This window comes from Schistocerca piceifrons, unplaced genomic scaffold, assembly GCF_021461385.2.
Source record: "Schistocerca piceifrons isolate TAMUIC-IGC-003096 unplaced genomic scaffold, iqSchPice1.1 HiC_scaffold_426, whole genome shotgun sequence".
Taxonomy (NCBI): domain Eukaryota; kingdom Metazoa; phylum Arthropoda; class Insecta; order Orthoptera; family Acrididae; genus Schistocerca; species Schistocerca piceifrons.
Genome location: NW_025728652.1, coordinates 1,657,048 through 1,680,613, shown reverse-complemented (window position 1 = coordinate 1,680,613; position 23,566 = coordinate 1,657,048).

Sequence of the window (23,566 nt, the reverse complement as noted above, 5' to 3'; positions counted from 1 at the left end):
CAACGCTCTAGGAGGAAAGATGGTCGGTTCGTGTGGGGCGACAACTACGGCGTTATGGCGCTCTACGATGCGTTGCAGCTGCCGCCCACTCGTGTTCGTAAGTCTGGAATTCCAGACTTGATTTTTGGAATTGTAGTCGCCTCCCAGTAGAAGTTGTCCTGGAAGTGACAACAATTTGTCCATGTCTTCTCGTTGCAGGCGCCGACTCGGTGACTTGTACACGACACCGACCGTGATTTTTCCATGCGCCGTGTTTACTGCGACCGCGGTCGCCTCGGCTGTCTGCAGCGGCGGCAGGTGAATCTTATAGTGGCTTAGCGTCCGACGAACGTATATTGCCGTTCCCCCTCCGTGGGTTGGCCTGTCGTCGCGGTGACACACATAATTCGGTATCCCGACGCGGACTCCGGGTTTCAGGAACGTCTCCGTCACGAGACATAAATCCACATTTTCCGTGCGAATTAGCTCGCGAAATTCTGCGGCCTGTTCTCGTAGGCCGCGGGCATTCCAGAGGCATATTTTAATTTCTCGTGGCGCTGCCATGCTGGGTCGTGGGGTTGTTGATATTTGTTGCCTGCTGCATAGCGGCCGCAATCTTGGCAGGAAGTTCGCTGATGACGTTCACGACGAGGGAAATGAATTTTTCCATCATCGCGAACATTCGCTGCTCCATTGCCATCATCATGCGCTCATAGCTGGCGCTCATGCTGCCGACGGCGTCGTGGCGGTCGGCTTGTGGTGTGTTGTCGAGTGCTGCCTGGCGAGCGGCGGTCTCGCCGCCATTGCCGTTGCCGACAAGATGGCGCGTGGCTGCCTGGCCAGCGGCGGGCTCGCCGCCATTGCTGCTGCCGACAAGATGGCGCGTGGCTGCCTGGGGTCCGCCATGCTGTCGGCGCCCGCGCAGGCCGGGGAAGATGGCCGCATCGTTCAGTGGCGGTGCCTCTGGGCCGCCATTTTGTGCCGCTGGCGCGGTGTTCTCCCAGCGGCGCGCGCTCTGATTGGCGCGCGGGCGCTCGGTGGTGGGAGAGGTGGACGGTGTTACCTGCGTCTTGCGCCGCTCGGGGATTGCTCCGTCCGCGACGATGGCCGCGCTGGGCGGGACTTGCCTGCCATTTTGTGCGCTGGCCGTCTTCGGTTGGGCTGAAGTCTGCTCGGCCTGGGGACGGTGTGAAGTGTCACCTGGGCGGGGTTTGGAGGTCCTTACCCCGCGCCGGCGACCTCGACGACGGCGACCACCTTTTGTTCGTCCTTCCCCCTCGGCTCCGCGGTGTCTGGAGTTTCCCGCCAAAACTGTGCCTTTCTTCGGCGTCTCCGCTTTCCGGAGGCGCGCTGCGAAGGCTTTGTGCCGTGGACATCCTCGATAAGATGCCACGTGCTCGCCGTTACAGAGTTTACACTTCAGCCACACCACAGTCGCCAACCAGTCGCCACGGCAGCGCCGCAAACCACGGCCAAACTGCAGCTACCGCGCGCTACAGCCTGGGTCGGCCCGCCGAGAATCGCCGCCCCCGCCCAAATGCCGCCCCCACAGCCCCAGCCGACGACCCGCCACAATGGCCAAACCTTCGGCAAAACTCCCACACCGTCGCCGCGGCAGCCCGGCCAGCGCGGCCGGCGCCACAGCCACACAAGCCGAGGCGTGCGGCGATGACGGCCGTGCAAACGCGCCTCCGCCGCCCCATCGCCTTCCGTCGCCCTCCCGCCGTTTCCCGATCGGCCCGCAGCCGTCGGGCCACATCGCGCGCCGTCCTCCTCCTCTCGCCCGCCAACATTCACAGCCGTTTATCAACAATTGCCCGCCGCAAACGGACGCCGCCTGCGCAACAGGCGCCGCCGCCCCTCGCCGCTTCCGACCCAACCCCTCGACCGAGGCAAACCGCAATCCGAATCTACAGACCAACCCAATCTGCCGTCAGCACACACGACAGCCGACCTTACACGTTACGCGTTACACATTACGTTTACACGTCTAGGTTAGGTTAGGGTTAGGTGGACGTGGGTTAGGTTAAGGGGACTTGGGTTAGGTTAAGCGTCAAACTTAGGTTAAGCATTCAAACACGTCAGGCGTCAGAGGTTAGGTTAGGTTACACGTTAGGTTAAGGGGTCAGTGCTAGGTTAAAAAAAAGCGTTCAAACGTGAGGCGTCAGCCGGACAGCTTACCTTACGTAGACGTTAGGGGCTCACAGGCTGAGCTCACCTCGCCACACCACAGGTTAGGTTCGGTTCGCTCGGCTCAGCGTAAAGCGCCGAGGTCAGGGTTACGTTCGTTCACCTTCGGGCGCCACACTTTCGGTTGAAAGGTCGCGACGGGACGACGTCGGCAGGCACGCCGCAAACGAACAAAAACGTACAGACGACGTCGAAAACCGCCGACAGACGGGGGAGCAGCACGACCACGACCAGATACCGAGCGCGAACGAGACACACGCGAACCACCCCCACCGGCCAAAGGGCACCACACAACAACCCAGAGCACCACGTGTCGACACCAGAGCAACCCGCCGCTCACGCGACATGGCTGGCACCGAAGGGCAACCGCCCGCAACTGCGCTTTCCGCGCCGGCCCGGATGCACGTCGTGCTACAACAACACCACTACCGTACACAGCCGCTGTTCACAACATCACTATCATGCGCGCCCGCGGCTCGCCGCCGTCGCAGTCGCAGCCCCAACGCCAGCACTTTTGCACCACCATTCACACGCACCGCAACACAGCTCGCCGACACAGCCGAACAAAACAAACACCACACAACAACAGCAACAACGCCGCCGCCTCTACTTGTGCCGGCGACCCACCCCGCCGATGGCGCACCTTTCGCCAGCCGGCAATCGACACACACGCACCCACCCACCCCCCGGGGCCCAGTGCAAAAAAAAACACACAAAAACAAAAAAACCAAACAAAAACAAAACGACACGGGAAGCGCACACCGCCACTTCGCGCGCACGCCACCAACCAGTCGTCGTCTCAAAATAACAAACACAAAAAAAAAATAAACTAACAACTAGGGCAACACGAAACAAAAAACGCCTCGCACGAACCGCCCACAAAAAGGACAAGCACACGCACAGCCTCTGCTGACGACCACGACGCAGCGGCACGCTGCTCCTGTCCCGCGCCCCGCGCCCCACTCGAGTCACAACTCACGCGACACCGTCAACGACGGGCTCGCTTCCCGCAACCTACCACCTTTCCGCCACGACGCACAGCCCCAGCCCCACCCGACGACGCGCCCGTGGCAACGACTGCACTTTCACCACCGCCTCCCCCTTCCCCCCCAAAACACACACACACACACACACACACACACACACAGCCAGCCAAAAACGCACTCGCGACCCACACATGCACACGCCAACCAGTCAACGTCGACAACCACACGCAAGGCTCGAAACGAAACCGGCGTCCTTCCACGTTGCCATCAAGCTACGCGACACAAGACACAAGGAACCAACACAACAGCCGGCCCCACTAATTCCCCACTCTCACGCCGCAAAAAGCACACCGAAACCGCCAAACGCACGCACATTCCCCTTCGCACTGACACCGACCGGCTCGCTACCACACACCTCTCGGCAGCCGTTTCACGCCAATTCGCCACACCGCCCACACAGTCGACAAGCGCCCGCCCTGTACGGCACACGCAACGACGCAGCGCAGCAAAGGGCGCCCGCAACACATACCTCTCCTCCCCCTCTCTCTCTCTCTCCGCCGCCCGACGCGCCAACCGCCACACCACACCGCCAGCCACTCGCAAATTGTGCACTGCCACCAGCCACACGTCCAACACGCCGCGCCGCCTCCGGCCACCCGCCAGGGGGCGCTCACGTCCGCGACAACAGCGCGGCCCGCCGGGCCGGGCCGGGCCGGGCCGAACCGAACCGAGCCGCCGCTGCTCTGCACTCGGCACGGCCACACCCTGCTGCAGACCGGGCTCGTCTCTCTGTACGCGTCTGCCTGCGCATCAACACAACACGACCTTTTTTTTTTCCTCTCTCTACCGCCATCCCTTCTTCTCGCGTTTTACTCGTTGTTGCAGCAGCGGCGCACACCTACACATCCACAGCCCCAGCCGAGCCGAGCCGGCCTCACCTCAGGGCCCGCCGCCAGCGTCTCCTCCTCGGGCACAGGTGCGGTGCTGTGGCCGCCCATCCAACCGCATTGCTGGCCGTCCAGCCGCCAGGCGTTCCCACTGCCGCGAGCCACGCCGCGCACCGACCCTGCTGCAGAAAACGAAGCATAGCCAGAGACCGACCGATACACAAAGCAAGCCGTCGCCTCGCCTCTTGTCCTTCCTGCCTTCCTTCCGCCCCCGCCCTTCTCACACCACCGCCTCTCCACTTTCGCCCCCCCCTCCTCCTTTTTTTTTTTTTTTTTGTTTTCTTCTTTCTTTCTTTCTTTCTTTCTTTGGCCCTCTCTCCTTCCCGCCATGGCGGTTACGGCACCGCCTGCAGCGGCAGATTTTGTGCGCCCACACGCCTACTCCTACCACCATTAACCTCGCCCTGCCCTGCCCATCAACGTCGCAGTCGAACCGACGCTTGCCAACACACTGCCGACGTTCCTTTCTCTTTTCGGCCTACGCCCATTACGCGCCGCCGCCACAGCACCTTCCCTTCCCACAACACACCGACGTCATCACACGCACCCAAAACAGGGGCCACGACCGTGTTCCTCGCCCACTCCCGTCCCGCACGGTACGCACATTCCCAACTATTACCGCGCACCCTCCCTTTCCAATCTGTGTGTCTCTGTGTCTGTGTCCTGTCCGCGCGTGACGCCTCTCAACATCCGCCGTCCCCCGTCCCGTTTTCGCCCCCATGCCGTCGTCGCGCCGCCTCCTCCCCGTCCACCGCCGCCCCTGTCCGCCCCGCACCACACCATACACCGCTGCTTGTCCCGGCCGTTGCCACCAAAGGCGCCGACCGCAAACGCGCCACGCCGCAGCCCCCGTGCGTCTCGCGCTCGCTTGCATCTCCGTGCCGACGCTGCCTCTCTTCCCGCTCGCACTCGACCTCGACAACACAGTCTTTGGCTCCGCCACTGCGTGTTCCGGTGGTACGCACGCTGCAACACGTATGTATTCATTACCAGAGCGATGGCGAGGCATGACAGCATCTCTGTCTGACCAGAGAGTTATTTATCGTTGCTAGTCGGCGCTTGGACCGCGCCAGACGACAGTAGTGGCACGCACCGGGTCGCCAGGAACAGTTGTTATATATATTGTAGCGCGAGTCGGGAGAGGTAGTAGTCGGTCGACAGTAGTAGCGGGTGGACGGTTGTACTGAGCGGGCGTCGGCGGCGTGCTCTGCTCGTCTCGCGACTCTGGTCACGGTTCGGGACGATGTATAGTATATTGTGTTATAATCAAAAGGTAGTGTGAAGCTGCATTTTGCGCAAATCTGATAACGTATGTTCATTGTACTTATTTTGTTCAACGACAAAAAGCCCCACTATTACTTTTTTCTAAAGTAACTTTTGTCTTTTAACGAAAAACATTCACTTTTTAAAGACTACTTCCTATGGCATTTCCCTCCAAGGAGTGCAATTAATTACCAGCCAGCACTCATTCATTGCACACAGCTGTGTAAGGGGTATCTACAATTGAGGAGCGGATACAAATGCAATTTTTTGTTTTGTTTTTTTTTTTTTGTGCGTTGTAACCTCCCCGCAAAATTTAAAATAATGGACAATGTTATTTACGGATGCTAATGGACATTGCGCTAATTGTAACCTCGCCCACAATGAGAGGTATTGAAAATGGCAACAAAAATGTTAAATTCGCAATCTGACTCAAATATAAATTCTTCACAACATTTAAAAGTCCGTTCAGTGACAAGAAACTTCAATTAAACCGAAATATCGGTCTTTGGCCCTGTGCAAAACAATCAGAATTAAAGTCTTACCTCAGAATAAATGGATGTCACATTTCTGCTCTTGTTTGTTGCGCAGCGCTTGGAGGAACTGCATTGCAAATAATAATATTCTCTTTTTTTTTGTGATTTTAGTGAAATTTTTCTTCAAAGAAGTGGAATGAAATGTGAAGTGCAACGAACTCTTCAGTTCAATAAAAAATTAAATGTTTGAAAAATGCTTTTGAAATAAAAATTATTATTGGGGAACTTGTTGGAGAATAATTACAATAAATAAAATTGTTCATTATCTAATGATTATATTAATTAACAGTATACCTTATTCACCATCTTGACCAGTGTTGCCGACCGCCTACATCACACAACCGCACTCGGCTGCTACTACTGACCGACCGCTCTGCATGACGACTATTAGCGTACTGCACGCGACGACTACTGACAGAGTACAGCCCTCAACTAGACAGACCTACAGACTCGCAACGACCGACCGACTGACTGACTGACTGACTGAGAACCGCTCGCAACACTCGCGCGGTCCAGCGCAAACTCTCTGGTCACAGATGCTACAATGTCTCGCCATCGCTGCTATGTTACATACGTGTTTCAGTGTCTTTTTCATTGGGGTGACGATCTTTGGCTCTTTTTATTCTGAATACAGGGCCAAAGGTCAACGCTGCTGCCCTTATACAATTTATCAGGTTTCATTATGTCTGTTGCAATGTTACATACGGTTCATTCTTTCATTAATATTATCGTTGGGTTTGTTTTGTAGGGACGTTAACATTCTGGCACATTTCTATTATCATCGGACTCTCTGCTATTTGTGCAGGGAGGTTATACCTGGGTCCATTTCCATTTCCATTTACATTCTAATATTGATAGACTTTTTGTTTTCTTTTTTGTTTCTTGTTGTTTTTCCTTCTTTTTTTTGTTGTTTTTTTTTTTTGTTTGTTTTGTTTTTCCCGCTCTCACCACCACCGCCGCATCACGCCTCCCGTTTTCTTGGTTTCTTTTCTGTTCTTCAACTGCTTCAACATCACCGCGCCCCATTTCCACACCACAGCCATCAGCCTCCAAGACGGGCAGGCGCAGTGTGCCATTTCCGGCGCACAAGCACACCCGTACGGTACTCTCCTCGCCCCCACGCCACCAACAACACAGCGACCACGCGGCTGTCAGGCACGGCACGGCACGGCACGGCACCGGCGAAATGCGCCGCCCCCGCCCCTCCGCGCATCCGTCCGTCTCGCCACGTTCACTGACAGCCGCGTCTGCGGCTACACCACGACAACCACAACACAACACCGCTCCCCTCCCTGGCAACTCATTGTTTTTCTCCTCCTCTTTTGCACAAACCACAACGCCGAGCACAGGCGCAAGCCACCCACACCGCGCCCCTCCCCGTCCCGCCTTTCTTTGGCCGCCGCTCCTCGTTTGCCCCCTCCCATCTCCCGAAATGCCATGCCAGCAGCGTTACGCATGCCCCTCCCCTGTCCACACAACACTACCGCCAAACGAACAGCCTTCCGGGCCACATGCAGGGCACGCCCACCTCCAAACACTGCCAATTCACGGACGCACACACACACACACACTTTCTCGACACCTTTCTGTACGGAGGGTGCGTCATCTCGACCGTGACAGAGTGACGCCAACTATCGACGATCCATTTCCCCCCACTGGTGAAACATGTCCACTAACACCTACATACATCATTCAAGTACACAGACAATAGCATACACACAATGGGAGGGCACACGAACATGGACGGCACGGCACTGTCATACACTCTTCCTCAGAACCATATCAACAAACGTTACGTACATCCGGGAAAGCGAAAGCGAAAGCGAAAGCAAAAGCAAAAGCAAAGCCCAATGCAGCCGTCAAAGGTAACGTTCACCACGGCAGACACTTGCAGCCGCGCCGCCGTTAAACGCATTTCAGTGCGGCTCCAATACGCCTCCGACACGGGAACGTTCCGTTGCTCTACGAATGCGTTTCTCCCCTTTTTCCCTTCCTCTCTCTTTTGCCCCCCCTCCTTGCACTCTTGCCTCATTCCTCACGTTCTGCCCAGACATTCGACCGATCAAAGTCAACCTTTCGTCACCGTTCTCAGCGCGACGGTGTACAACAGTATGACGGGTGTGCCCAAGACTTCGGTTCAGTTGCGTGACGCCGGTCTATCGCGCCGATCGACAGTTACTCAGGGGGCGACGGATCGGACCACGTCACCGACACACAAAACACTTTCAAACAAACACATACATACCGGATGGACACAGACAAACACGTGTACAGACATTCGCCAAACAAACGACGACCGCCGCCGCCGCCGCCGCCGCCGCCGCCGCCGTCTAGCGTCGCGCTTACTGTACTGCACTGGACACGCGTGCATCTTGAATGACGACATCGGTGTGCGTGCGTCGTACGCAATCAGTCAGACACGGCTATCAAAAATCAGAGTCGAATGGTACATCATCGTGCGTGTCGCCGTACACGTACAGTACAATACAACAACAATGCGTCTTAATGGCACGTTCAATTTCAACGTCACTCACACACCTCCACGCTGCAGTTACGTCGCACCATTGTCAAACTCGGCGTACAGCAAAGGGAATAGTGGGCGGCAAAAAAAAACCAAACAAAAACATTTCACATTTCACCCTCGCCATGTATGATGTGCAAAAAACAAACCCGCAAACGGCCGTCGTTACGGTGACACAAAAGTCGCCGATCGCACTGTCCCCCCTCGCAGACAGGTAACACACACACACCACCACCAATGGGTCAAAACCACTCCAACGAGGCGTGCCACCATTCCACGCCACGGCGACCAACCTCGTGGCCGTCCCCCGCAACACGCTTTGACGCGCCCCCCCCCACCCACAATCAAAATGCACACATACATCACAGCCGTCCACACAAACAACAACAACAACAATTCCGCCCTTCCCGCAAAAGGCAAGTTGGTGGCCCTGAAAAGGGCCGTTTTGCCGCTCTCGCAACGGAGGAGCCTTCTCCATCCTTCCTTCCACTCCAGAGCCACCTCCTTACTTGGAGCTCGTGTACTTGGTCACCGCCTTCGTGCCCTCGCTCACGGCGTGCTTGGCCAGCTCGCCAGGCAGCAACAGCCGCACAGCGGTCTGGATCTCGCGGGACGTGATGGTCGAGCGCTTGTTGTAGTGCGCCAGGCGAGAAGCCTCGGCCGCAATGCGCTCGAAAATGTCGTTCACGAAGCTGTTCATGATGCTCATCGCCTTCGACGAGATGCCCGTGTCAGGGTGCACCTGCTTCAGCACCTTGTAGATGTAGATGGCATAGCTCTCCTTCCTCTTGCGCTTCTTCTTCTTGTCGCCCTTCGAAATGTTCTTCTGCGCCTTGCCAGCCTTCTTGGCGGCCTTCCCGCTAGTCTTGGGCGGCATCTCGAACGAACGTACGGCAGCAGCAACACCAGTAGCAAGCGCTCCGCTCTAGTCAGCGTCTCCCCACACAGTGGCACCCGCCGCCAGCCGCCGCCGCACCTTTACCAGCTCGCCCTGTTGCGGCCGCCGACCAATGGGGCGCGCGCGCAACCGGCCGCCGCACCCGAGCCCATAAAGCACCCCCACCCCGGCTGCGCCGGCACGCACTCCGCTGCTCGACTCGCTGCCGCTCGCACCGGTCGTTTTCGTTTCCGTTTCGTGTGCACCGTCGCTAGCCCATCGCCATGTCCGGACGCGGAAAGGGAGGCAAAGTCAAGGGCAAGTCAAAGTCCCGCTCAAGCAGGGCTGGGCTCCAGTTCCCGGTCGGCAGAATCCACCGCCTCCTGCGCAAGGGAAACTACGCAGAGCGCGTCGGCGCCGGGGCGCCCGTCTACCTCGCCGCCGTCATGGAGTACCTCGCGGCTGAGGTGCTCGAGCTGGCCGGAAACGCGGCCCGCGACAACAAGAAGACGCGCATCATCCCGCGCCACCTGCAGCTTGCCATCCGCAACGACGAGGAGCTCAACAAGCTCCTGTCGGGCGTCACCATCGCACAGGGTGGTGTCCTGCCCAACATCCAGGCCGTCCTGCTGCCAAAGAAGACCGAGAAGAAGGCCTAAAGGAGGCCAAGGCAATCGCAGCGCCGCGTGCTCCCCTGCACGCAACGCGCTTTGCCGGCTCGGCTCGGCCCGGCCCACAACAATCGGCCCTTTTCAGGGCCACCACACAAACCTACGTCCAAAGCAAAATTTCAGTCGTCCTCGCCGCACCTTGTTTTGTTTTAACTTTGCACTTTCACAGCACAGCCGCCGCCGGCGCACGTCCGCCATCTTGTCGTCCACACAGCCCGTGTGGCCCAACAAACACACACACACACACACACACACATTCATTTTGCACGGTCGCAGTCGCCTTCCAAACGACAACGGCAGCAATAATGACCATTGTTACAGGGAGGCGTGTCGACACACCGCCCTCCACTCCCGCGCGCAACGGCCGTCGACACGAACGAAACAGCTGATCCGGCCGCCTGTGCCCACACGCCTTGCCTCGGAAACCCCAACGCCGCCGCAAACACACAGAGCCAAACCACGCAAGCAAATAATCACCGCCTCTCGCACAACAACACACAGCCCGCCATCTCCGTCGCGATCGATACAACGACACACAATAACAAACACAAACGAAGCAGCTCCCACACACAGCCAGCCACATGACACGTTTCCTTTCCTTCTCCCCTCCCAGTCACATCACGTCGCTCAAACGGAAAGAAAGAAACAAACAAACAACACAGACTCTTTCGCACTTTTCAACTTCCGAACAGTGTGGTGGCCCTGAAAAGGGCCGTTTTCTAGTCTCTCCCACCCACAAGCACGGCCGCGGGAAGGCCAGCGCCCGCTGCGACGCAGCCTAACCGCCGAAACCGTACAGGGTGCGCCCCTGCCTCTTCAGGGCGTACACCACGTCCATGGCCGTCACAGTCTTGCGCTTGGCGTGCTCAGTGTACGTCACCGCGTCGCGGATCACGTTCTCCAGGAACACCTTCAGCACCCCGCGGGTCTCCTCGTAGATCAGACCAGAGATGCGCTTCACGCCGCCCCTGCGAGCCAGGCGGCGGATGGCGGGCTTCGTGATGCCCTGGATGTTGTCGCGCAACACCTTGCGGTGCCGCTTGGCGCCACCCTTGCCGAGCCCCTTTCCTCCCTTGCCGCGGCCTGTCATCCTTCCTTCCTCGGGCAAAGCAAAACGTGCACAAACAGCAGCTGCAGCGGCTGGCGAGTCGGCTACGGTCTGCGCCCAGCGCGCCCGCCGCCCCCCTATATAGACTCTGGCCCGCCCTCCCCCCACCACGCGCAACCGAGGGCATATAAGCGCAGCACGGAGGCGCGCGGGCCCGTTGTCAAGGCAGCACCGGACGCCGCGCCGCACCTAACCTCCACGCACGCCGCTCCGCTACCGCTATGGCCCGCACAAAGCAAACGGCCCGCAAGTCCACCGGCGGAAAGGCGCCGCGCAAACAGCTCGCCACCAAGGCGGCGAGGAAGAGCGCGCCCGCCACCGGAGGCGTCAAGAAGCCCCACCGCTACAGGCCGGGCACCGTCGCCCTGCGAGAAATCAGGCGCTACCAGAAGAGCACAGAGCTGCTCATCCGCAAGCTGCCATTCCAGCGCCTAGTGCGCGAGATCGCCCAGGACTTCAAGACCGACCTGCGCTTCCAGAGCTCCGCAGTCATGGCCCTGCAGGAGGCCAGCGAGGCCTACCTCGTCGGCCTCTTCGAAGACACCAACCTGTGCGCAATCCACGCCAAGCGCGTCACCATCATGCCCAAGGACATCCAGCTCGCGCGCCGCATCCGCGGCGAGCGCGCCTAAACCGCGCCGCGGCACCGCACCGCACAAACAAAAACGGCCCTTTTCAGGGCCACTAACATCTCTCCGTCGCGAGCAAACTTTGTCGGTCGCCTGCCTCTCGCCCCGCAACCCAAAAACAACAACCACCACTTCCCGTCCGTCCGCCACACCCGCTCACTCTGCCTGCCTGCTTAGCAGCGCGCAACAATCACACATCATCCCTCCCCGGCGCTCAAAGCGCACAATACCCAACGGCCGACGTCACACCGCACGGGTGGCTGGCCGGCCGGCCGCCGCTTTCGTTTCGAAAACACAAAAACAAACCCGCACTCCACTCCGACGGCCAACGGCCAGGCAGGCGCGCTCGCTCGCTCTACACGCCACCGAAATCCCCGCCGACTCCTTCCACATCTCAACGTGCCCCCCGTTGCAAAACATAACACACACACACACACACAAAGGAACAAAACAACAAAGACCAGACACGACTAGACAAGACAGACATCCGAGAAGAACGAACGCAGGCAAGCCAACCAACGTATTCAAACAAAACAACGTGACAGAAAACCAACCGTCGGCCGCCGCCACAAACACGGCGACAATCAACAACAACACCGCTTACCGCTACCGCCGCCCACACCCGCCACCGACCCCCGCAATCCAACCACCACGGCACGCAAACAGCATCCCCACGGGCATACAGAAACGCCAGACAGACAGACACCCACACCAAACGCAACACGACAATCAAAACCTTCCCCGACGTGCTTTGATGGCCCTGAGAAGGGCCGTTTTGGGCCGCGCGTCTCTTGCGCGCCACTAGACGACGACGGGGGGTGGGGACGACGGAGTCAAGCGCCAAACCCTTCCTTTCTCCCATCTCTTTCTCCTCTACTCTACTTCTTCTTCTTGGGCGAAGCCTTCGCCTTAGACGGCGTCGTCGCCTTCTTCGGGCGCGGCGCCTTCGGCTTCTTCGTCGGAACCTTGGCGGCCTTCTTCGCCTTCGACGGCGACTTGGCCTTGGCCGGCTTGGCCGCAGCCGCCTTCTTCGCACCCGCGGGAGCGGCCGACGCCGCAGACGCCTTCTTGGCGGCGCCCGCCTTCCGACCGGTCGCCGCCTTCACGCCACCAGCCTTCTTTGCGCCGGCCGCACGGGCGCCCTTCTTCTCCTTGCTGGCCGGAGCGGCGCGCTTCTTCTTGGCACCGCCAGCACGAGCCTTGCCGCCCTCGGCCGCCCCCCCGCCGCCGGCGCCGGCAAGCTTGAACGAGCCGGACGCGCCCTTCCCCTTCGTCTGCACCAGCTCGCCCGCCACGACGGCCGACTTGAGGTACTTCTTGATAAACGGCGCCAGCTTCTCCGCGTCCAGCTTGTAGTGCGCGGCAATGTACTTCTTGATCGCCTGCAGCGACGACCCGCCGCGCTCCTTCAGACTCTTGATGGCGGCCGTCACCATCTCAGAGGTGCGCGGGTGCGCAGGCTTGGCGCGCGGCTTCTTCGCAGACGACGCAGACTTGGCCTTCTTCGTAGTGCCGGTGGCGGCGGGTGCCGCAGCAGTCTCGTTCGTAGCCGCCTGATCTGCCATTTCGACGACGCGCGTAACACACAGCGAGAGCGAGAGCGAGCGGGACGGCAGGCAGGCACGCAAGCACAGCACAGCAGCAGAGCAGAGAATCATTTTTTTTTTTTTTTTTTTTTTTTTTTTTTTTTTTTTTTTGTGTCACGTGGTGTTCTACAGTTCCTTCGGCTTTGCCGAATCTACGTGTATTTGTATGGTTTGGTTTGTTGTTCTCTGTGATTAAATTTTTATTTACAAAAACAAAATCGTAGGCATTGGAGGGCATGGTCGGTAACAATAAGGCCTTGCGGCCCCCGACCATCCTCGATTTTTGAGGCGTGGGTTCTGTGCAGTGGGTGCAGCGGGTGCTGCTTCCCACTGCTTTCCTTTTGTGAAGTTTTGCCAGTCGGCCGCTCGGCGAGATGAGGTCGTCGTTCCGTGGCGGCCGCTGTGCCCGTTGTTCCGCCGCTTGCCCACTGGGTACGGCGTCGTACATTTGAGGATCTGCGTCTTACTTTAACATTAATTTTTTACAACATTTGTCAAGTGGTTAACTCTAGTTTATTCTATATAGCTAAGGGTGGTCGTGCAGCCGACAGAGAGTGGGGGAGGGGCTTGGTGATTACTTCTTAGACTTAGTTCTGGTCCTACGCTAATAATCAGCAAGAAAATTTAAAACTAACAATTAATGCACAAATAATAGACATGTTCCTATTTCCTATTGGTTCCTACCACGGGAGCATGGATTTTTAAGGACAATTACAGTGTATTATGTTAAGCTAAAAACGACATCTTATTAACTATTGTGTTTTTACTATTGCTTACTACTTCCTTACTAGTCTACGGGGGCTTCTATGATTCGGCGTGGCACTCTCTGCCTGTGCCACGTTCGGGGTATCACAGTACCTGTGCCCCTGAGTTGTCTGCAGTTTTCTCTGGTTTGTTCAAGTTTGTCAAACAGTGTCGTTACCAGTCTTTGCACTGTGTCTTGTATCCTCTCGACTTCCACTGTTTCATGGAGTTCTTGTACGGGTGTCCACGGTGGGGCGTCCAGAATCCACCTTAGCACCTTATTTTGCACCCTTTGCAATTTTTTGTGGTTTGTCTGGCACGTGATTCCCCACGCAGAACACCCGTACGTTAGTGCTGGGAGGACTGTTGTTTTGTACAGTGTTCGTTTAGTTTCCATCCACATCTCCCTGCTGAGGAAGAAGGGCAGGAGGGCTTTTGCGAGGTTTATACCTCTCTCTCGCTTTTCCCCGATGTGAAGGTGAAACAACATCTTTTTGTCTAATGTTACGCCCAGGTATTTCACGGAGTCTCTCCACGGTAGTTCCTGGGCGTTTAGGGACAGCTGGTTTCTGAGTACCGGCCGCTTCCTTGTGAAGTAGACAGCTGTAGTTTTGTCTGCGTTTAATGTCATTTTGTTTCCCCTACACCAGTCTTCTACCATGTCTAGCTGCCTTTGGAGGCGTGCTATGTTTGAGTGATGCTGCCTGCCACTCGTGTAGAAGGCTGTGTCATCCGCGAATTGGGCTATCCTGGCATGCGGTGACAGGGGGATGTCGTTTGCGTATATGTTGAAAAGTGTAGGTGATAGCACCGACCCCTGGGGTATGCCGGCCCTCAGGGTCTTTCTTGAGGAGCGTTTTCCGTCTACCTCAACAAGGAACGTCCGGTCTGTCAGAAAGCTGTCTATTAGTTTTGTGTACACATCGGGGATCGTCGTGTTGTGGTGTATCTTATAGGTTAAGTTGTCATGCCAAACCTTGTCGTAAGCCTTTTCCCAATCGAGGAATACTGCTGCTGTTGAATTTGTGTAGTTGAAATTGTGTGTGATATGTTCTGTTAGTCGAAGGACTTGTAGCTCTGCAGAGACCTTTTTCTGGAACCCAAATTGTTCCGGTCTGATGGTTTCATCGTCTATGAGACATTTGTTGATCCTGTCCAATACTACCCTTTCAAGTGTTTTCCCCATTGTGGAGAGTAAACTGATTGGGCGGTGGTTCGCCGGTAGTTTTGGGTCTTTCCCTGCCTTTGGGATTGTAATGACTTTTGCTGCCTTCCAGGCCGCAGGGAATTTTTGTAGCAGCATGCAGCTATTTATTATGCGTGTTAGCAGGACTAGTGGTTTCCTAGAGAGGTTCTTTAGATGCAAATTTGAAATTTTGTCTAGTCCTGGTGCGGATCTGCCCTTTCTGCAGGTTATTATTTTCTTTATGTGTGTCGGTGTTGTGAGTTCTGGTGCTGTTTGTGTCGGTGTGTCTCGGAGATTTTGAACTGTTTGTGTCACATTCTCTTCCTCAAGTTGTTCTGCAGCTGTGAGGTCGATCTGTGGTGTTGTGTTTTGCTCCTCGTACGTGTCCGCAAACAGTTCGGCTTTCGACAAGGCATCAAACACGGTTCCCTGGGGTCCTAGCATAGCCCTTTTTGCTGGTCGCTGCTGTCGAATGTGTTTGACTAGTTGCCACTCGTCCTGGGTTTGGAGGCAGAGTGTCTCCATCCTGTCTTCCCAGGTTTCCGCGCGCCATTCTTTCAGCCGCTTTTCAAGCTCACGAGACAGTCTGTTCATTTCTCTCCGCTCCCGCGGGTCCCTGCTTCTTTGCCACAGCTTTCTGTGTCTGTTTTTCTGGCATCGAAGTTCCCGCAGTAGCGGAGGGAGTTCTGTTTCGTGTCTATCCGGTAGTGTTGTGGTTATCCTGGTCTGTTTTATGGCTTTTTGTATCTTGGTAGTCAGGTATTCGACAGCGTCGTCCAGCTTTTCCTCTGACGACAGGTCCAGTGTTGGGTCTATTGTGTCTGTGAGGACCCTGCGATACTGTTCCCAGTTCATGTCTATAACTCTTTTCGGAATGTCCGGGATAGAGTTTAGCCTGCGGAGTTTCACTAGTACCGGATTGTGGTCCGATGTTAGGTCCTGGATCGTATCTAGCGTGACGTCGTCTCCGATGTTTTTCGTCAGCAGTACGTCCAGGACGTCCGGTCTTTGTCCGGCTATGAGTGGGACGTGTGTCGCGTCGTCTGGGCCGCGGACGATGTAGTGGTACGCGTCCTCCAGTTGCAGGAGTTTTGTTCCTTTGGGGTTCGTTGTGCGGGAATTCCACGCTGGATTTTTAGCGTTTAGGTCCCCGCCCAACGCCACCCTTTGGTGTCTGTCGAAGATCACTCTGAGGTCTTCTTCCAGTAGCTGGCGGTTTGGGGCTAGGTATGCTGCCCCCACCGTCAGTTTCCCTCTTTCTGTGTTTATTGTGACCAGAGTGACCTCGATGTCCTGCACTGGCGGCGCGTCCACCACATCGTGTGGGATTTTCCGTTTTAGGAACACGGCCGTACCGCCTCCTCGTTGATTATGTCTGTCTGTGCGGTATCCCGTCATGTTCCGCAGTTTAAAAGTATCGCAGGGCCGGAGGTGTGTTTCGGAGACTAACAGGACGTCCACATTGTGTTCCGAAATGAACGTCTGTAGCTCCGTCTTTTTGTTTTTGATACCGTTTGCATTCCATATGCAGAGTGTTGTGTCAGTGTTTTGTCTGCCTCGTTGCGCCATCTTTACATGAACGCACTAAGCAGACCCTGTAGTATTATTTGTGTCTTTTCCGTCCTATCCGATGTTTGACGGAGCGCGTTTGCCGTGTGTAGTATTGTTGTGACGATGTTTGTGTCCTGCTCGAGGGAACGGATTGTGTTTATGATCACCCATAGGGCGTCCACGAGCAGTCCTTTCTCATTTGTGTGTGGTGTGTCAGTGGTTTCCTGTTTGTTTTGTGTTTGTTTGTTTTGTGTTGTCTCTTTTTGTATTTGTATTTGTGTTTGTTTTCTCGTGTTTGTCTGGGTGTGATTTGGTGTAGTGTCGGTCGGTGGTGATGTTAGTGCCTCTCTGAAGGAGCGGCGGCGAGGTGTTGGCGTGTTCTTGTCTGTGTCTGCCACCTCCGCGTGTGCGGCTGCGGCAATGTCCGGATGGACCTGTCGTCGCGCAGGGAGAGGTGGAAACTGTGGTCTTGTTTGTTGTGAGCGTGGGGGGCGTGGGGAGCGTGCGCCCTCTGCTGTGTGTGTGTCTGGTCTGTCTGCTCTGTGTGTCGCTTTTTCTGTTTCGTCAGTTGTCGACTGTTGTATTGTTTCCCCTGTAGTGGGGACTCTTTCTGGGAGGGTTTCCCTGTTTGTTTGGTCGTCATGTTTCGTCTGTGGTGTGTCTCTTAACACCTGGTTGGGGTCTGTCCTCGTTTTTCTTCCGTCCTTTCTTTTGTCTTGTCGGGGTTGTCTGTTTTTCGAGGGCGCACGCTGATTCTGCTGTCCCTCTGTCGGCTGTCTGGGGCGGTGTATGTACTTTTGGTGTTCCGGGCAGCCTTTCCAAGATGCTGGGTGGTCTCCGGAGCACAGTACACATTTTGGCGGTTCGCTCTCTGGCTTCCGGCAGTCTTTTGTGGCGTGAAGGCCCGCGCACTTTACGCACCTCGCCGGCATATTGCAATAATTTGCCGTGTGCGTTAGGCGCTGGCAGCGGTGGCATTGCGCGCGACCTTCCTTGGGACGGTAGGTTTCTACCGTCACCTTTGTGTGGAGGATGTACCGCACTTCGTATATCCTCTCACCGCCCGAGCCGCTGGGAAGGGAGACTTTGTACGTTGGCTCGCGGATGAGCCTTCGTGAATTGCGTGCTCGTTTTTTAAATTGGTGCACGTAAGTAGGTCTGAAGCCTATTTCTACAAGAGTCTCTCGTAGTTCCTCCTCTAGTACTTGGGCTGGTAGGCCGTGGACGACCACGTGTAAATCCCTTTTCTCGGGCGGTTGGTGGTTGTAGTGCGGTACCTCCCTTTCTCTTAGAAAGGCTGCCGCGGCGTAGTAGTCACTTAGGGACTCGAAATTGTACTTTACTGAGTCACCCCGGAAAATGGCCTTTAGGGGGCCTGATATCTTGTCTTTTATCGCTTTGTTAAGTTTTGTGTATCCCTCTAGTTGGTACACCACTATTGGTGGGACATTTCTGGGATTTGTCTCGTCCTCTCCGCTGTCGGTGGACTGTTGCTGACCCTCGGCGGCGGGAGTCGAGTTGTCGTCGTGCGACGTAGCGGTTGGAGCTGTTGATGTTTCCCTTTGTGGAGTTTGTTGTGGTGGCGGCGGCGGGTTGACGTCTGGGGTGGCGGTTGTCTCGCCTTCCTCATCCGAGTCCCCCAAGGCATCGAAATGGTTGGGACTCTCGAAACTGTGCGGTAGTTTTGTGGGGATTTGTGATTTCCTTCTCCCTGCCCCTTGCTGTTGTCGTGGGGTGGAGTTAACTGAGGTGTTTGTCATCGTCGGTCTGCTCGCAGATGCGGAAGTCGACGCGACGCGGTTGTTTGGGCTTTTACGCGTGGGTTTCGTGATGCCGACGCGGGTGCCTTTTATGTTCTTTGGTGGTGCGGACAGAGCGCTATTTTGGCGGCTCTGTCGGGCTGTGTAGTATTTTGCGCTTGCCGGTTTGGCAAGCTTCTTTTTAGCCATTTCTTTCGCTAAAAATTCAGTCTCCTTTTCACGTCCCCGCTGTTCAGCCGGGGAGAGGAGTTGTGGTGTTGTGTTGTTTAGTTGGGTCTTTTCCCCGTCTGGTGTTTTGTTTCGTGCCAGTTTTGGCTGGGGTCCAATTTTCCCCATTTTCTGGCTGGTGGAGGGGGTAGTTAGTATAGCTCACGGAGAGGGCATTTTCTCCTGTGGTTGTGTGGGAGACTATTTTCCCTGCTCGCGAAATTCACTTTGCCCTAATTTCTTTAGCCTGGCCTGGCAAAGCGCGGGCTTGTCCCGCCGCGGCAGGGGCCCTGACCTTGCAGCGTTCCCTATGCTATCAAGGTCCCTACTATTCCGGCTTTCCAGAATATCTCGCCTATCTGTTTTTCGGTACGAGTGGGCACGACAATTACAAGGCCCAGCCAGTGTCGCGGGCGGGCGCGGACGGCCGAGAGAGCGGCCGCCACTCTGCGCGCCGCCGCGCCGCGCCTCCCGCGCTTGCTACCGCCCAACGTCCGACAGCCTGTGCGGAGCAGCCCCAAACCTGCGCCACAACCGCCCGCGCCTTTCAAACCACCGAGGATGGGGCTACACACAGCCACACCACAGTCGCCAACCAGTCGCCACGGCAGCGCCGCAAACCACGGCCAAACTGCAGCTACCGCGCGCTACAGCCTGGGTCGGCCCGCCGAGAATCGCCGCCCCCGCCCAAATGCCGCCCCCACAGCCCCAGCCGACGACCCGCCACAATGGCCAAACCTTCGGCAAAACTCCCACACCGTCGCCGCGGCAGCCCGGCCAGCGCGGCCGGCGCCACAGCCACACAAGCCGAGGCGTGCGGCGATGACGGCCGTGCAAACGCGCCTCCGCCGCCCCATCGCCTTCCGTCGCCCTCCCGCCGTTTCCCGATCGGCCCGCAGCCGTCGGGCCACATCGCGCGCCGTCCTCCTCCTCTCGCCCGCCAACATTCACAGCCGTTTATCAACAATTGCCCGCCGCAAACGGACGCCGCCTGCGCAACAGGCGCCGCCGCCCCTCGCCGCTTCCGACCCAACCCCTCGACCGAGGCAAACCGCAATCCGAATCTACAGACCAACCCAATCTGCCGTCAGCACACACGACAGCCGACCTTACACGTTACGCGTTACACATTACGTTTACACGTCTAGGTTAGGTTAGGGTTAGGTGGACGTGGGTTAGGTTAAGGGGACTTGGGTTAGGTTAAGCGTCAAACTTAGGTTAAGCATTCAAACACGTCAGGCGTCAGAGGTTAGGTTAGGTTACACGTTAGGTTAAGGGGTCAGTGCTAGGTTAAAAAAAAGCGTTCAAACGTGAGGCGTCAGCCGGACAGCTTACCTTACGTAGACGTTAGGGGCTCACAGGCTGAGCTCACCTCGCCACACCACAGGTTAGGTTCGGTTCGCTCGGCTCAGCGTAAAGCGCCGAGGTCAGGGTTACGTTCGTTCACCTTCGGGCGCCACACTTTCGGTTGAAAGGTCGCGACGGGACGACGTCGGCAGGCACGCCGCAAACGAACAAAAACGTACAGACGACGTCGAAAACCGCCGACAGACGGGGGAGCAGCACGACCACGACCAGATACCGAGCGCGAACGAGACACACGCGAACCACCCCCACCGGCCAAAGGGCACCACACAACAACCCAGAGCACCACGTGTCGACACCAGAGCAACCCGCCGCTCACGCGACATGGCTGGCACCGAAGGGCAACCGCCCGCAACTGCGCTTTCCGCGCCGGCCCGGATGCACGTCGTGCTACAACAACACCACTACCGTACACAGCCGCTGTTCACAACATCACTATCATGCGCGCCCGCGGCTCGCCGCCGTCGCAGTCGCAGCCCCAACGCCAGCACTTTTGCACCACCATTCACACGCACCGCAACACAGCTCGCCGACACAGCCGAACAAAACAAACACCACACAACAACAGCAACAACGCCGCCGCCTCTACTTGTGCCGGCGACCCACCCCGCCGATGGCGCACCTTTCGCCAGCCGGCAATCGACACACACGCACCCACCCACCCCCCGGGGCCCAGTGCAAAAAAAAACACACAAAAACAAAAAAACCAAACAAAAACAAAACGACACGGGAAGCGCACACCGCCACTTCGCGCGCACGCCACCAACCAGTCGTCGTCTCAAAATAACAAACACAAAAAAAAAATAAACTAACAACTAGGGCAACACGAAACAAAAAACGCCTCGCACGAACCGCCCACAAAAAGGACAAGCACACGCACAGCCTCTGCTGACGACCACGACGCAGCGGCACGCTGCTCCTGTCCCGCGCCCCGCGCCCCACTCGAGTCACAACTCACGCGACACCGTCAACGACGGGCTCGCTTCCCGCAACCTACCACCTTTCCGCCACGACGCACAGCCCCAGCCCCACCCGACGACGCGCCCGTGGCAACGACTGCACTTTCACCACCGCCTCCCCCTTCCCCCCCAAAACACACACACACACACACACACACACACACACACAGCCAGCCAAAAACGCACTCGCGACCCACACATGCACACGCCAACCAGTCAACGTCGACAACCACACGCAAGGCTCGAAACGAAACCGGCGTCCTTCCACGTTGCCATCAAGCTACGCGACACAAGACACAAGGAACCAACACAACAGCCGGCCCCACTAATTCCCCACTCTCACGCCGCAAAAAGCACACCGAAACCGCCAAACGCACGCACATTCCCCTTCGCACTGACACCGACCGGCTCGCTACCACACACCTCTCGGCAGCCGTTTCACGCCAATTCGCCACACCGCCCACACAGTCGACAAGCGCCCGCCCTGTACGGCACACGCAACGACGCAGCGCAGCAAAGGGCGCCCGCAACACATACCTCTCCTCCCCCTCTCTCTCTCTCTCCGCCGCCCGACGCGCCAACCGCCACACCACACCGCCAGCCACTCGCAAATTGTGCACTGCCACCAGCCACACGTCCAACACGCCGCGCCGCCTCCGGCCACCCGCCAGGGGGCGCTCACGTCCGCGACAACAGCGCGGCCCGCCGGGCCGGGCCGGGCCGAACCGAACCGAGCCGCCGCTGCTCTGCACTCGGCACGGCCACACCCTGCTGCAGACCGGGCTCGTCTCTCTGTACGCGTCTGCCTGCGCATCAACACAACACGACCTTTTTTTTTTCCTCTCTCTACCGCCATCCCTTCTTCTCGCGTTTTACTCGTTGTTGCAGCAGCGGCGCACACCTACACATCCACAGCCCCAGCCGAGCCGAGCCGGCCTCACCTCAGGGCCCGCCGCCAGCGTCTCCTCCTCGGGCACAGGTGCGGTGCTGTGGCCGCCCATCCAACCGCATTGCTGGCCGTCCAGCCGCCAGGCGTTCCCACTGCCGCGAGCCACGCCGCGCACCGACCCTGCTGCAGAAAACGAAGCATAGCCAGAGACCGACCGATACACAAAGCAAGCCGTCGCCTCGCCTCTTGTCCTTCCTGCCTTCCTTCCGCCCCCGCCCTTCTCACACCACCGCCTCTCCACTTTCGCCCCCCCCTCCTCCTTTTTTTTTTTTTTTTTGTTTTCTTCTTTCTTTCTTTCTTTCTTTCTTTGGCCCTCTCTCCTTCCCGCCATGGCGGTTACGGCACCGCCTGCAGCGGCAGATTTTGTGCGCCCACACGCCTACTCCTACCACCATTAACCTCGCCCTGCCCTGCCCATCAACGTCGCAGTCGAACCGACGCTTGCCAACACACTGCCGACGTTCCTTTCTCTTTTCGGCCTACGCCCATTACGCGCCGCCGCCACAGCACCTTCCCTTCCCACAACACACCGACGTCATCACACGCACCCAAAACAGGGGCCACGACCGTGTTCCTCGCCCACTCCCGTCCCGCACGGTACGCACATTCCCAACTATTACCGCGCACCCTCCCTTTCCAATCTGTGTGTCTCTGTGTCTGTGTCCTGTCCGCGCGTGACGCCTCTCAACATCCGCCGTCCCCCGTCCCGTTTTCGCCCCCATGCCGTCGTCGCGCCGCCTCCTCCCCGTCCACCGCCGCCCCTGTCCGCCCCGCACCACACCATACACCGCTGCTTGTCCCGGCCGTTGCCACCAAAGGCGCCGACCGCAAACGCGCCACGCCGCAGCCCCCGTGCGTCTCGCGCTCGCTTGCATCTCCGTGCCGACGCTGCCTCTCTTCCCGCTCGCACTCGACCTCGACAACACAGTCTTTGGCTCCGCCACTGCGTGTTCCGGTGGTACGCACGCTGCAACACGTATGTATTCATTACCAGAGCGATGGCGAGGCATGACAGCATCTCTGTCTGACCAGAGAGTTATTTATCGTTGCTAGTCGGCGCTTGGACCGCGCCAGACGACAGTAGTGGCACGCACCGGGTCGCCAGGAACAGTTGTTATATATATTGTAGCGCGAGTCGGGAGAGGTAGTAGTCGGTCGACAGTAGTAGCGGGTGGACGGTTGTACTGAGCGGGCGTCGGCGGCGTGCTCTGCTCGTCTCGCGACTCTGGTCACGGTTCGGGACGATGTATAGTATATTGTGTTATAATCAAAAGGTAGTGTGAAGCTGCATTTTGCGCAAATCTGATAACGTATGTTCATTGTACTTATTTTGTTCAACGACAAAAAGCCCCACTATTACTTTTTTCTAAAGTAACTTTTGTCTTTTAACGAAAAACATTCACTTTTTAAAGACTACTTCCTATGGCATTTCCCTCCAAGGAGTGCAATTAATTACCAGCCAGCACTCATTCATTGCACACAGCTGTGTAAGGGGTATCTACAATTGAGGAGCGGATACAAATGCAATTTTTTGTTTTGTTTTTTTTTTTTTTGT